Source organism: Cupressus sempervirens, chromosome 7, assembly GCF_028749045.1.
Source record: "Cupressus sempervirens isolate cs-2001-9-10 chromosome 7, ASM2874904v1, whole genome shotgun sequence".
Classification (NCBI taxonomy): domain Eukaryota; kingdom Viridiplantae; phylum Streptophyta; class Pinopsida; order Cupressales; family Cupressaceae; genus Cupressus; species Cupressus sempervirens.
Window position 1 is genome coordinate 103,158,602 of NC_143124.1, and position 11,868 is coordinate 103,170,469.

The 11,868-nt window shown below is 32.1% G+C and overlaps 1 pseudogene; it reads left to right on the forward strand.

Moving 5' to 3' along the window:
• The first annotated feature begins 8,342 nt into the window (after positions 1–8,342).
• Positions 8,343–9,222, forward strand: LOC149545703 (glutathione S-transferase U20 pseudogene; annotated as a pseudogene).
• The last annotated feature ends 2,646 nt before the right edge of the window (positions 9,223–11,868 follow it).

Genomic DNA, 11,868 nt, shown 5'->3' on the forward strand with positions numbered 1-11,868 from the left:
TATAGTTTTAAAAAAAAAAAAAATTCCTTTAGAAACACAAATTATAACTTAGTTAGCCATCTAGCTATAAAGAACTAGTACTTGAGTCTATATTATGTCACTATATTTTAAAGTGATTTACATAGAAAAGAAAAGACAATGTCATCCTATTCATTTTGATGTTTAGGTGTTACATATTTTGTGTAAGAATCATGATGGTGTAATTGTTGCAAAAAACCACAAATGAATATGTCCTATCATGAACATCTCTATAATGGAAAATACCAAACTTGTGATAGAAGATCGATGAAGGAGAGATCGGGAATATTATGCTCTACATAGAGACAAGATAGTAGCCTATAGATGTGAACATCACAAGGAGCATGCAAAGGCAAAACAAATTACTGACAACACAAACAACTAGATGATTTTTCCAACATCCACTATTGAATCACATGCTATGCTGGAGTTACCAGTATCATATGAGGGAACTAAGAGACAACAATTGAGCCTACCAAGTCTACAATAAAGGAACCATAGAGGATATACAAGAACTATTATTCTATCCATAAATATGATATATTGGCTTGCATGCATACAAACAAAAGAGATCAGATTCAATACCATTGCTAGGACACTCAAACATAGTGATATAAAGAAAATGCAAGGAAAAGGTGGCATCATGCATGTTGTGATAAACAAACAAATGGACAAGAAGCTATAGGAAAAGCACAACTAATTAGACAACTATGCCATCATTGGCTATGCCCACATATACTACTTTAGAGATACCAATAAGTCGATGGAGAAACCTAGTAATTATGAAGATAGCAAAACTATAGCATGACACTTTAGATTATGAATAGATGAACTATATGTCTTATGTAGATACATGGTTTGCAATGAAAGCTACCCAGGCTTGACCTTGCAAATATATACACTATAACATAAATGAAAAAGGTGTTCCAAAGAAATTGGAATACAATGGTTCTCTAAATCAAACAACATGGACCCAAGCAAGCAACTAGATGTTTTGATGAGATTGACACAAATAGAAAAAAAATTCATTTCTAGAGTTTATACAATAAATATATGTGTTTGGTGGCCAATATAAATACCATGGACATGCCATCAGCTTTGGAAAAGACATCAAAAGTATTATTGTAGTCCTTCCTTATTGAATCCTAGAATTAGATGTACTCATTGTATGAAAGCAATCCAATTGAACATAGTGTTATAATTTCTATGTGAGGTGAAGCCATGTTAGGGATGAATTGTTGTACAAAATCAAATATGATCTATACTATGGCAATGTAAGAATAGATATAGGGTCCTTGTAACTTCCCCAACTAGAATAGAGTATAGACATCTCAGCCATATTAACCACCATTAAAGCTATACATGAAATTAGATTACCTAAAAGTGAGATTGATGTAGAAGAGATAAATACACAAGAAGACAAAATCATGGATAATAGGCCCCAAATGTCATCGTTCATTACTAAAATTACAAATACATGTTACGAGCTAGAAACAATATGCCACACACTATAAATTGATGACCTCATGGATTTTGCTATTAACTAGCTTGAAATAGAATTATCCCTAATAAATGAGTACAAAACTGAGGGGTTACTTGATATGGCATTCCTCACTTTCTTTCCAACTGGAGCCACATGACACATGTAGCCACAACTAAAGGAGGTGGAACTTCACAAGTATGTATTACACTTGGTCCACTTCCATGACCAATAGTTTGAAAGACATCCAAATTTCAGATACTTCATTTGCAATCTTATGCTATGACACCACACATGAGGAATTGCATGAGTGTTCATAAAGAATAATGTAGAGGATAATATACGAACAAGTATACCTTGCAAGAACATCTCCAAGGTGTACCCAATACACAACTTACAGATGAGCTTATGCACTTTAGGTCTTCTATCTGAGCATCAAGACCATATTGGAACAAGCAATGCTTAGAGCTAAAGACCCTGATCTACCAGTTAGGCTTAACTTCACTATTCTTTACCCTAAGTGCAATGGATACAAAATGGCCAGATCTCCAACAACTCTTTACTAGTGATACCTCTCGAAGAACATTATCAAACAAGTAGCACTTAAAAAATATTGTAAACAACCAACACATCACATCACTCTACTTGCAAAAATGGTTTCATATCTTTCAAGAAGGAGTCATCCAATAGCTATTAGGTACAAAAGATTACGAGCATAGAACTAAATGGAAAAATAGAGGCATCAAACACATACATGTGTATATTTGGCTCCCTAATACACCAAGATTTAATAAACTAAATTGGAATCACAACATAGAAATTGATAAAGCAAGAGCATTCTTTGATATGTATGTAAGAACATGGAATCCTTGTGAGGCATCTAAAAGAAATAATATAGTATACCACTCTCTAAATGATGATCCATGTTTACTAGACATAGTGGAAATATTCTCTATAGACCCTTCTAAAGACTACAAATAACTTGTTAATCATGTCCAAAGGCACACAAAATGCAGTGAAGGAATGTGCCTTCGTAAAAAAGGAACAACAATGCAATGTCATTACAAGGCTCCTTGGAATGAACAATTCCAATCTACACTAACAACTAATATTACTAGAAATAAGAAAAAGAAATCAACATGGAATGATGATAGACTAAACATTCACAACCAACACATGCTAAAAATTTGGAGGGCCAATGTATATTACCAACCTATCATTTCGAGAGAGTTATTACTCAAGTACATTGCCAAGTGTATTCTACAAAAGTAGAAAGAACATCAGAAACATGTACAAATATGTTATCCAAAATATGTACAACAGAAGAGCTAAATAATCCATCTCTAGCAACATATAGGAAATTCATGATAGAAATAATCATTGAATGTGACATAGGAGCACAAGAAATGTGCAATATGCTACAAAAATTGCCACTTGTAGAATGTAGTCATCCCTTTGTCTACCTAAATATAGGCAAAGAGGTACTTCTACAAATCACATGGACTATGACAATATAGGAAAGCTACATACATAACTAAATAAAATGATCACATGAGCTAGAGGCATTAATGTTACTTGAATCTACAAGGTCATTTACTTACTTTGCAAAATGCAAAAAAAATATGTGGAAAAAATTCGATACAAGCCATTGTTTATGTATATCCCTAATTTTACGATATTCCAGAACAAGATTATAAATAGTTTGAGATATTTTTTTGTTTAGAACTACTTCTATACAAGATGTGGGCCTTACAAAGGATGCAATTGAAAGGAATTGGAAGTAATGAGCTACATAGTCTAGCACATTGATATTCTTACTACAAATGTACTAGTTAACAAAGATGTAGAAGCTGAGGAAGATAATGATGATAGAATCAATACTGATCTAGAAATAAATGAATGGCGTATGATATTACAGATGGGTCCAATATCCAGCAACAATCTGAAAGATCTTGAAATGCTTGGGAGACATGAATTAATTTTTTTTTTAAAAAGGGATCAAGACATGATTTCTCCCATCCTTCACCAAATAAAAATAAAAATTTATAGAATACTTTAAAAAAAAACTCACCACCAATCAACACACCATTATTTAATACAAGTCATGTAAATACATTGTTTAGCTAGCAACAGTTAGCACTGAATATAATCATCAACCACAACAAGGATACTTGCAATATGCCACTATAAATGATCATTCAAGGCACTGCATGAATAGGAAAATCATACCTGATTGGTTGTATAAGATTTTCACTAAATGTAGTTACACAACAAGAGTCCATTTGATTACTCAAACTCGTTGCAACAAGTGTTGCAATGTTTAACACACAAACCACAATAATACACTTTGCATTACACATTCCTATCAAAGAAATGCAACCATTACAGGGGTAGGCACTGACTATGTTTCAGGAAGTCTTGAAGAACATAAGATGCATCTTGATCAATGGAATGAACTTTATAGGCCCAAGATTACTATTGAAGATAGATAGTAGATTGCACCAAGCATTCTATCATAGAAGTCACCTTTTCTTTAGTGGTATCTCCATGATCTTAGTCAGAGATCTTGGATAGTTACCACCTATAATGGATAATCCCATCTACATTTCTCATATAGGAGTGCAACTACTTTGGGAGATGTACACAATAATTGTTGGCCTATAAAAATTTTACCACTAACAAGTAGAATAGAGTCAACAAATACAATTTTGTTAAGCACTACAAAATATATAGAATGTAGAAATGACACAACAAGGTTGGAAGTTTCTTATGAAACACACCCACGTAAGAATAACATCACCTAAAAGGGGAGAATTTTGATAGTGCAACCCACTTATTTTCCACTAATGACTTTGTCAAACAACATAACAAAAATATGTTGAAGCAACTAAACTACCTAGTAGCATTAAGAGTAGCAACAAGAACAAGGATTGCAACTAACAATACCATAGAGGATGAATAACTAGAAGCATAGGTGCTACTTTTCTTAGGCTAATGGATCATGCTAACAACCAACATATGGACACAAAGAGGACTTGTAAATCGAGCACTACGCGGGGTAGTAGAGATTGTTTATAATCATGGCTTAAAGCCTCCTAATCTACCATTATATGTAGTAGTACAAATAGACAACTACATGGGTGCACCATGGAATAAGTTAGACCCCAAGATGGTTTCAATAACCTTGGTATCTCTAGGTAATAGAAGAAAAGTACCATTGAAAATGGCACAAGGAATGAAAATATAAAAATCTTAGGGTCTAACACTACAAAGAGCAATGACTTAAATTGGAAGAACGTAGAGACAGGGATTGACCTTCACAAATTTATCCAGCTCATCAAGAGCTTAGATGGCCTCCATCTCTAGCCAACATTTACCTTTGACAAACTCACAAAAATGAATAACCACCCATACAAGATCCAGCACAAAAATGAGGAACCACAACTAGAAACCATGTATGTCTAATCATATAAAGGTACAAAGCTTTCCCACATTAAAATGTCTTTTACACCATACATTACATTTGTAATATTATTCAATATTATTTGTAGATTTGTGGTTTCATCTCATACCTATGGGCTCTAATGCAATAGATCTATCATACTAGATGCATCTATATGCAACACAACACAATGCTACAAAATCATGCTTTACAAAAGTCCCTCTATTTTTCCTAGAGTCACATTTGAAAAAAACAAATGTATAAAAGGAATACATTAACAATAACATATTCTCTACTAAAATTTGAGTTCTCTTTGTGGTTTTTTATAATTCAACTATTTATGATTATGATTTCTATAATATAAAAATATTAATGATAAGGTTGGCATCAAATGAAAACTACCGCATTGATTCCATACCTTTAAAGAGAGTAGTTTCTTAATGCTTGAATAATGCATTTTTAGATACTTAAACAATAAATGATAATACATAATCTAAGTATGAGCTAAGGTCTATTTGTGGTTGTGTGCCACTCCGTAATATGCATTGTGGAAGAGGAGCAAAATGATACAATCATGTAATGAAAATTCTCATTGCATAAAACAAATGAAGAAAAAAAGATGAATATGGACTATTTCATAGTAATGAAATGTCGTCATGAGTATTTTGATACTGAAATCCATATTGAGTGGTTTTTCATCTATCTCTAAGAAGCCCTTATAAAAATCAGAAAATTGCCCACACATGTCATAACAAGCTAAATTTTCCTTCAACTTTCATATGTGAGTTACACAATCTAAAAGATTAAAATAATTACACCATTAAACTTTTAATTTTAGTGTTACTACATTAACATGTATTTGCTCTTTACTATGACACTTCAAAACATCTAAAGAGGAATTACTAGAGTTTACAATTTTTACATGCATTCAAATTGATAAGCTAATTAAAAATATAAATTATAGTGGTCTTATAGGAATGTGATATTATGTTCTTTATATAATGGCTTTCACCTTTGAATCTCTACTAGTCATTTGTGCATAACAAAGTTTAAAATAATTTGGTGTGTCATATTGATGCTTACTAAAATTTCAAACTTCTCCATTCTTTGATGCCTTCCATCCTCACCCAATACTATCATAATATTCCTCAAATATTTAGGCCCATCTATAATGACATGCATATTCCCACCTTTGCTTTTGTCCTCTTCCCAACTTCCTAGCAAATTATTATGTCAATAGTGATCTTCTTTTGCAACTCAAAAATATGGGCATGTTGTTGTTGATAATATTTGTTTTCCATACAACAAAGAACACATTAATGCAAGAAATTTCAATTGTAGCTTGTCATCTTATAGATGTATAGATATGGGCTAACTAGACCCTTCCTCTTATTTGGAAGCACCATAAACCTCCTAATTATATTTTCTTAAATAATCAACCTGATTTCTTGGAGTTCCTATTTGTATACAATGCAGTTTCTTCTTTTGGCCTAAATGAGATTTTATTCAATTCTAATTTTATTTCCTCGTTTCCCAATAGACTTCTAAAATTACCTAAAACTCCTCTCTCACTTTCAATGGGAATAAAGGATCAAACTGAGGTCTTTCTTAAGAAGTTTCTCCTATGGTTCATCGAGCTAATGTCGTGAGGAGCTTGAGGGTGATTGCTAGTTCAAATGCTTTAACCCTCTGACTCATTATGAATATTGCTTTCCAAAGATTCTATTTGTTTTCAACACTTTTCTTATTCTAGAAATGAAAAGGATCATTTAGTGGAACACAGAAACATGTCATTGTTGATTTATTGGTTATTCTAGTGGAGTTTTTTTATTAAAAAGAAACTAAAGATGAATTTTTGCAGCCTTTCTTTAGAATATAGAAGTTTCCAAAAGTACCGCAGTTGATTGGTTTCCATTTTGGCCATAAACATGTAAGCATTATGAGTTGTTACAAGGCATAACTTTTGCCTCATTAGGAGCCACTTTAAAGAAATGATGTTTCTTGTTGGGGAAAGATCAAGTTATTGTAAAGAAACTCATGGTTCTTTTACTATGGAATTGGAAATGCAACTTCATTTGAAGATTGTATTTGTCAAGCTCATATGTTTCCAACATCTAGCGATCTGGTTTCTAGAACAACTATTACATGGTGTCATATGAATGGACACTCATAATGCATTTGACTACTCATCTTCTCCCATCTAAAAGTCACATTAATTGTATTATGTGATTTATTTATATAAAAACAATTCAAAACTGACTTGGCATTTTTTAAAACTCTTTCTTCAACAATTCATGGTTAAGATTAAAAGGCAATGTTAAAGGTTCATTGGTAGAAGTCTCAGCTACAAGATTATATGGATCGAGATATTACATTGAAGGAAACATCTCTTAGAGTAGACAAACAATTTTTTTACAATTGTTCCTACAATGGTAGGATTGATATTCATTGCTTTATAATGCAAGGAGAAATAATTTGACAATAAATTTTAAAATGTCATAAGATTTGTGAATTTGATCAATTATATTGATAGTTTGTACATTTAATATGAAGACAATTTAGATATTGATATAAGTATTTCATGAAGTACTATCATCATTTTTCAATGACTATTGATTGTTGAATTGTTTCTTGATCAATTGGAATTGATGAAATTCTAAATTAATAACTTGCAGCCATCTTTCATGATATCAAATGTTAATCTCCTTTTATTTCATCAAATTTAGAGTTCAAATATTTTCAAAATACTTCAAGTGAAGAACCATTGCCACTCCCTATTCACACAAGGATGAAGCCAACACAAACAACAGTTTAAAGGAGTAGCATTAGCAATATTACAGAGGAATTGTCCCTCTAAGGAAAAGAATGTTCTACATTTTACCAATGATTCTTTGAGAGCAATATTAGGCCGAACAATCCGCATAATCTTGGACCTGCAAGTACAAGTGCTAGTTATACAAAATGACACATATTACAAGTGAAATTAAGTGGAACAAATGCCAACAAAAAGTAGAATCTGTGCATTTATAAAAATTACAAGTTGAGCATCTCAATATGGAGATACCTTTATACTTTTATATAAAATATTTTTTTTAAAATCTAAATTGAATATAAAACTCTCCAAACATAAAAAATATGAGCCTATTTCTGCATTTATCTGAAGAATTGGAGCTTACAAAGTAGTAATGGTCTCCATCTGTCCCGTTCGTTTGCGCTTCGTAACTTTCGATGCAATCATATGCAAGGACAAATAACTAATGTCCATCTTAGGTAAGGGCCTAGGTCATCTCTTGTCCAGAATCAATATCTCCTAAAACTAATGACACTGGCTTCCAAATATATATATCTAATATGTTCCCTGCTCTGAGAGTGTCAGAACATTGGGTTGTGTTTATGTGTGCGATGGAGCAAGTGAAGGTATTGAGCACATGGCCTAGTCCCTATGGCATGTGCATCATGATTGCCTTAAAAGAGAAAGGCGTGAAATATGAACCCCGTGGCTATACAGCCACGAAAATGCACTTCCTTTACATTGCTTTTTCTAACTTTTTAAAAAATTGACCAAGTCCTCTTCTTCATATGAAAGTGCATTTTCGTGGCTGTATAGACGTTGCCAAATATGAATACGTTGAAGAGGCGATGTCCGCCAAAAGTAAACTCCTCCTGCAAATGAATCCCGTGTACAAGAAAGTGCCTGTCCTTATCCACAATGGAAAACCAATATGTGAGTCCCTTGTAATTCTTCATTACATTGATGAGGCTTGGGATTCAAAGCGATTTCTGCCCTTCGAGCCATATGATCGTGCTCTGGCCCGTTTCTGGGCTGATTTCATAGATAAGAAGGTAAGGTATTCTTGTGTTCTCGTTTTTATAATTGGGATATAATTATTTTTTAATGTGTCTTTTTCGTTGCAGTTTTATGACTCGGTATCTCGCATATTGAGGTCGAAAGACGAGGCTCTGGAGGAGGCGAAACGTGACATGCTGGAGAGCATTCGATTATTAGAATGTGCTTTGAAAGAGATGTCGGCAGGAGGATCGCTGCCTTTCTTTGGTGGAAATGAGTTTGGGTTCCTAGATATCGCCATCATTCCCTACGCTTCTTGGTTCCATGCGACTGAAACTCTTTGGGAATTTCAAGATACCATTTGAAAGTGAGTATCCGCTGCTTAATGCATGGGTTAAGAAATGTATGGAGAGGGATAGCGTCAAGAAAGCACTTCCCTCTCCTGAGCGGAATCTAGAATATGTATTGCAAAAGCGGAGGAGTCTTTCAATGTAATTTAATATCCTTCCATTTTTTGGAGTAGATGAGGGATACAATAAGATCTCATATGAAATATTGAACATTCATATCATACGTTGTAAGTTGCATTTGAAAATGTACTTTTGAGTCATTTTTTTATGGCTTACATTTCTGAAGGGAAGTCTATTTAATAGTGCACTGAAAGATATTATTTATAAGGTGAGATATAGAGCATTAAAAGTGTGTTTATTTGAATTTTTTTAGTATTGTCAAGAAATTGCGTTCTGATATAAATGGTACAAGTTCAAATAGTATAGGTGATAGGACATGCTTAACTTCTTTGTAGTACAATCAGGGGCCTCTTACAAGAAGTCAATGATAGTTCCATATTGCTCTCACGATATGTAGATCTAAAATCACATGGTTAGTGTATTAGAAAATGAAATGACCTTTCAATTCATTTTTCTGACATAGTAATTCATAAATAGATTTCATATATTAGAATGTCGTGAAAGAGTTTTTTACTTTGATTAATTATTTATAGTTTGTAGGTGAATCTTTATTTATAATTGTCTTTCAACTCTAGTCATTAAAATTTCAATCTAAATTATTAGTTTCTATTCCTATATATTTTGCTAAATTTTCTATTTCTATTCCTTCTGAGTCATGGATACTACATCTAATGGTTTCTCTACCTAGATTTCCTCTTGAAGCTCTATCAAAGTTCAATTTAAACTATCCATCATTGGGTGGTTTCTATTGGCACATCTCTCATTTTCTTTTTGAAGTTTCACCCATGTTACTATAAGGGGGGGTAAATTTGAGATGCTATTAGTTACTACAAGGTAAGTGTTTTTCTTTCTTAAATATGATATAAGAAATTAATTTTAAACCTATGGTTTTTGTAAATTTAGACATGTTTTGACAAGTTCATGTGATGTTTAACAATTAAAACTTAGCCTTTTGATATATTAATAGTATATTGATTGATCTTATGAATTACACAAGAATTTAAATCATTGTCCACTAATATAGAAAAATAATTGTGAGATACAAAATCTAAGATGAATTAGGGAAGCTTTTAAATTTTAGTATGCATACAAATTGACAGAAGATAGATAGGCTAATATAATTAGCCAAATTGAAAACTAAATAATACTATCGGATTGTGATTTTAGTTTGAGGTTCTTTTGCAAGGAAGAAGGTTCCTAGCGCATCTAATTCATGTGAGAGGGTGGCTAAGGTACCCCATTCTCATTTTTGTTAATTGATTCAAATAAAAAATATTTATTCAAGTTCTCAACATTTAAGATCTAAAATTTTGTGAATACCACTTAAACCTACACATAAAAGGTAGTGAAAAATATATTGTGTGGAAAGCAGGGGGAAGGGTTAGTCAAGCCTTGATTTGAAATTAAACATGAAATGAAATAAATAAAATCCTTTTATCATATAATAGAGGCTAGAAATGAAAAATAAAATTTGCATTACCATGGAAATTTAATTTATTATTTCATTATGATCAAATATGTTGATGCCTTATCTTTTATGTCAATAAAAAATCAAAATTTGATCATGAAAGAGAAACCTTTTGTAATGCAATGTTGCAGTTTTTGACAATGCTTGATTGAGAGAGGAAAATTTGACTTCAAGAGTTCAATGGTTGAATGCGAATTTTGAATGTATATAGATGAATGTGTATGCTATAATATTGTTACATGATCACATAATCCTTTATTTAGCCTTCAATAAGGGAGAAAATCTTAATCCATGGAGAAGAACATATCTTGAAAACACCTTATAATGTTTTAGATATTTCTTGAGATTGATTGGATGTGGAATTCTAGGAAAAATCTTAATATGATAATTTTAGTTCCTAAAATATTAGTTGTGGATACCAAATTGAGGAGGGACAAGCTATTTTTATATTAGTCACAATATTTCAGAGTTGAAAACTCAAAGGTGGTCAATAAGTATTGAAAAAAATTTCTTAACTAATGAGAGGGATCCCTAATTAAAATTTTGGGAAAAACATCATGGAAAAGATAATTAAGATGAACTCTTCTAGTGAATAAAGTGGTTTAATTAGATAATGAAAGTCAAGAAGTAGGAAAATAAATTTAAAAATATAGGAGAGGTAGAGTCTAGGTATCAAAAATTAATATGGGAGATCATACATGCCAAACTGGGATCATAGTGAGTGTCTGATTATAGGTGCTTATACTTTAAGATGATATAATTATAAAATAATATTAAATTCATATAGATCTTATAGATATGACATAAATAAAAGGAAACAAAATAAATAATATAATGAAGTCCCTTGTTGAATGACATTTTCTCCAATGAATATTATGATATACATGTCTCTAAAACACATATTTTATATTAAGATTGTTTACATATCGGGTGCTCATTAAGAGAGAAAATTACAACTTATTCAAGCTCATTTCAAGCAATTGCACTATAAACAACAATTGGAAGACCAAGAGTCACAACTTAGAATCCACTTCTTACAATGAGACGAATGCAACCAATAGAAGACCAAGAATCACAACTTAGAATTGCACAAAGATGTCCCTCTTGGGATTTCTACCAAGGTGTCCACATTGAGAAATTATTGCTTCAACTAGCTAAGCTAAATCCCTTGGACTAAAAATACATATTTTAAAAAATATAGCT